This window comes from Triticum urartu, chromosome 7 (assembly GCF_003073215.2).
Source record: "Triticum urartu cultivar G1812 chromosome 7, Tu2.1, whole genome shotgun sequence".
Classification (NCBI taxonomy): Eukaryota; Viridiplantae; Streptophyta; class Magnoliopsida; order Poales; family Poaceae; genus Triticum; species Triticum urartu.
In genome coordinates, this window is record NC_053028.1 from 305,986,429 (window position 1) to 305,990,891 (window position 4,463).

The following is a 4,463-nucleotide window of genomic DNA, read 5'->3' on the forward strand; positions in this document are numbered from 1 at the left end:
ACATCTGCCCCAATTTAAAATATTAGCCTACATCTATTTTGGACAAGGAGAGTTTGTTTTGCCGCCGACCGTGTATGAATGGGGAATGGAGGGAGAAACAGAGGTCTTTCGGACGAGCTTGAATCAAATGAGTTTTGCCGCCCATGTTTGACGCCCACCGTGTCGGAATGGGCTCAGAGGCGGTCGTGTCACGTCTAATTGAAGTTACTAACCTACCCCTATTTAGAGTAGTGGAAATCGGGCCGATGGATTGTCCGTGTAATGGGTAGATAGTAATTTCCGTCTCCCTAACACTTGGCTTCGAGCAGCCGATGTGGGAGTGGACATTTTGCTGTTTCTTTCGAATTTTGGGACAATAAGCATCCACGTTTACCCTGGCAACTAAATTCGAATCAATTTTGTATTCCTATATGAATCTTTATAAATCATTCTATGTGTTTTTATATATCTTCAAAAGGACGACAAAGATGTATTCCACTGTCATATATGAATATGGTTTACAAATGCCGATACTCAAATTCAGAAACTAGAATCCAGTTTAAGGTGAATTCGAATATTTAGAACACTTCATGTCCAACTCAAATGTCACACGCAGCAGAATGTGTACTCCCATTTAGATATGTACACAAGCGATGTATCAAGATTCAAATACCAAGTCAATCAACCAAGAATGTATGGAACTAAGAGACATATAAACACTTATAGAGTATATGGATCAATAATATCAATTAACATACATAAGCCAGGCTGCTGTACTTTTTTGGCTACAACAGCATCCTTTTTGTCGGATTTCGGGTTCCGGCAGACCCTTGAGGTTCGAACACTGGGGAGCGCGTGGATATTTCGCCTCCTACCTACCTGCACCCCTCCGCCTCGCTAAGATCTAAGCTAAGGAAAGAACAGCACAAGAAACACAGGATTTATACTGGTTTGGGCCACCGTTGTGGTGTAATACCCTACTCCAGTGTGTGGTGTGGTGGATTGCCTCTTGGGCAGATGATGATGAACAATACAAGGAGGAACAGCCTCACGAGGGTCTGTTCTTGGCTGGGGGGGACGAACTGCTAGGAGGAGTTCAGTCACCCTTCTCTCTCTCTCTCTGATTTCGATCCGATCCATCCTTCTCGATGCTCGATCTCGACCTTGATCTCGATCCCTTCACATCTCACCTCTCTGTGGGTGGCTGGTCCTATTTATAGGCAATGGCCCTGGGCCTCTTCCCAAATATTGAGCGGGAAGGGCGCCAACAATTGGCCATTTTGAAGGGGAACATCTGGTACACTTATCCTGACTAAAGTTTGTCCTCGCCTGTACAAAGCTCTTGTGGTGACGCCGTCTTGGGATCCACGATGACCTCCTTCTTGCAGTCCTCCTGGTCTTGGTCTTGTTGCACCGAAATGGCAACCTTTGCCTGATGCCTCGGTACCCCGCGGCTGCGCTTGCCCCCTTTGCACCAAAGGGGAAAGGAGGACACTGCGCGGGCTGGCGCCCGCCTGGCGCCCTTGGTCGTCATGGCTTGCTTCACGGGCACCTCGTGAGGTACCCCGCCTTGATCTCTCTGCCTCCTCGCGAGCCAGCCTGGTGAGGCCGTGCCTGAGGAAGCTCCGTGTCGTCCGCCCCACGAGGCTTGGCCCCTCGCGAGGGTCTTGGGTCTATGTTGATGAAGATGGGCCGTGCTGGGCCCCCCTTTGAGCCACGCCGCAGGCCGCAGGCAGGCAAGTCTGGGGACCCCCGTTCCCAGAACGCCGACAGTAGCCCCCGGGCCCAAGGCGCGCCCGGACTTGGCCGTGCAAGGAGGCGGAAGGGAAACAGCGAAGCGCCGCGGGCCCTAACAGCTTGCGGTCTTAGGCGCCGCGTGGCGGTTTATTGGACGTGAGCGCCTTAGCAACCATGCAAGTTGATAAAGGAGCGGCATCCGCCTAGGCTTTGCTTTTTTGCTTTCTCCAGTTGCTGCTGAGATCCCCTTTCTTGCGCCTCTCCTTCCTTCCTCCAAAATTTCCAGATCCACTCCAACGCGTGACCTAGGAAGCCATGGCGCCTCGTCAGTCCCCGGCCGTAGCTTGGTACTCGTCTGCCCTGGACTCGCCGAACGTGTCGGAGGCGAGCCTCGCCCGGTTGCGCTGGATGGCAGCGAAGTGGGGCATTGACGGGGCGAAGGTGTTCAAGGCCGGCTCCGCCAGCCCTGAGGGTCGAGGGAGCACCTTCTATCCGTTCTTCGTAAGCGCCATTGCTGCTGGCCTGGTGCCTCCCTTCTTCGAGTTCTTCTTCTCTGTCCTCCGCCATTATAAGCTATAGGCTCTGCATCTTCACCCCAACTCCGTCCTTCTCCTGGCGATCTTCGCCTATTACTGTGAGGCTCATGTAGGGGTGCAGCCCTCAGTGGCCTTTCTGCGCCACTACTTCTACCTCCGGACCTCTCGCGGTCCTGCTTCTGCGTGCGCGAGCTTCATCGCGTACAGTGGCGCCATTGCCATTTCGAACCCCGGGAAAAGGTTTGAGGGCTTCAGGAACAAGTGGGTCTTGGCGAATGCTGGGCGCATCCACCCTCGGCTGATCTTGCCCACGGAGCAACCCACGAGCTCCAGCGATTGGGGTCGAGCGGAGCTCGCGGACCCCCGCGCGAAGCTGGTGTTGGAGAAGATGGACGCGGATCTGAGGCCGGCCAACATGGCGGCGGCGAAGCTGACCGGCGCGTCGCTGCTGAGGGAATTCCTGGAGCACCAGCTAGCTCCGCTTCGGCATTACTCACTTCCGATGTGGAGGCCCCATCCGAGCCCCGCGGCCTTGGCCGACGGAGATCTGGCTGCGGTCCTCCAATCTCTGGTCGGGGGCGATGTGGCGAGGTTGGAGGGCGCTCCTACGCCCTTGTTCCTCCGCGACGACTGGGAGCAGGTAGTGGAGTCCATGCCCGTCTTCAATGGGGACGGACCCGTGCCCATGGAAACTCCCGAGGAACCGGTGGACTTGCCCTCCGACGACTCCAGCAAAGAGGAGGAAGGAGGGGAGCGGGAAAAAGGGCCTGACTCCGAGGCGACTGACGGAGAGTCGAGGGCTCCCCTCCCCCGGCGTAGGTCCTGTGTTCTCCACCTCTCTCCGAGCGATGACGACGAGGATGATGACGAGCAGGACGGCGGGAGCTTGCCCCCGATCCCGAAGAAGGACAGGACCGGGCTGATCTCCCGTGGGTCTGCCCCGGCCCCGAGGCAGACCGCAGACGCACCTTCCGCTTCCAAGCTTCCCGAGGTTGACCCTTCTAGCTGGCTTTCGGGCTTCAAATTTGGCCAGAGGCCACTTGAGCTCACTGGCGACGACCCGAAAGCGCTTGATTCTTGTCTTTATTTCTTGTTCTGCTTCTGAGGCTTGACGTCCGCATCTCTTGGATAGGCTGGCGCCCGCAGCAAAGAAGCCGAAGGGAGCTCCTGAGGTTCCATCTGTGGCAGCGCCTCTGCCCGCCAAGGAGGGTGACCGCAATGCACGGGCTTCTCCTGCCCGGTCGTCCTCGCGAGGCCTGGCTGAGCCGGCGGGGGCAAGCTCAGCCCCCATGGCCCAAGTGACTCCCTAGGTGCCTTTGCCTGCTACCGCCACTACAGCCGTTGGGGCGCAGCAGACTCCACCTCAGGATGCTGTGGCCGCGCTGCCGCCTTCTCCTTCTACTCCACCGACTGCTGTCTCTCTGACTCCTCCTGCCGTTCTGGATCGTGCTGCTGCTGAGCTGGACCGGCTGCGGCAGGATCTTCTTGGCGACGACCCTCGCTTGGTGGCCGGGCGCTTGGAGCTGGCTTCAGGATGGATCCGCTCCGATGCTTCGATTCAGGCGGCACTGGTCCAGGCCTCGACGGCTTGCGATGAGGAGAAGCAGGCCGTCCTTGAGGCAAAGGCTGCTCGTGACGCAACTCTGGGGGAGGTGGTCGACGTCCGTGGTCGCTGCAAGGCACTGGAGCACGAGCTGCAAGGCCTGCAGGACCAGCTCGTGAAAGAGGTCCGCCTTTGCCAAGAGCAGGAAGAAGGCGTGAAGGCTCGCGAGGCGGCCGTGAAGGAGAGGGAGGTGAAGCTCAGGAAGCGCCGCGACCGCCTAGGCGCGCTGGAGCAGGAGTTGGGGTGAGGAAGGCCGAGCTGGACGACAAGGCCCTGGTTCTTGCCGAGCACCGCGTGGCCTTCACGGAGATGGAGGCGAAGGCTCGCTCCTCGCTGAGGACGCTTTACGACAGCGGCCTGGAGAGCCCGCTGGCTGGCGCCGAGGACGGCCCCACCAAGCTGCTTCCCTTCCTGGTTCGTGCTCTTGAAGATGTGGACTGTAATATTTGCTTTTGAATTCCTTCACGATCCAGGCGTCGACCTCGACAGCCCGCTGACAAGTTAGGCTCCTGAGTCGCGATGCTCAGGAGTCCCCCTTGGCGCACGGACATCAAGTAGGAAGGTATGATGTGGGTGGATCTACCGTTCTACGTCTGCAGAGCCCGGCC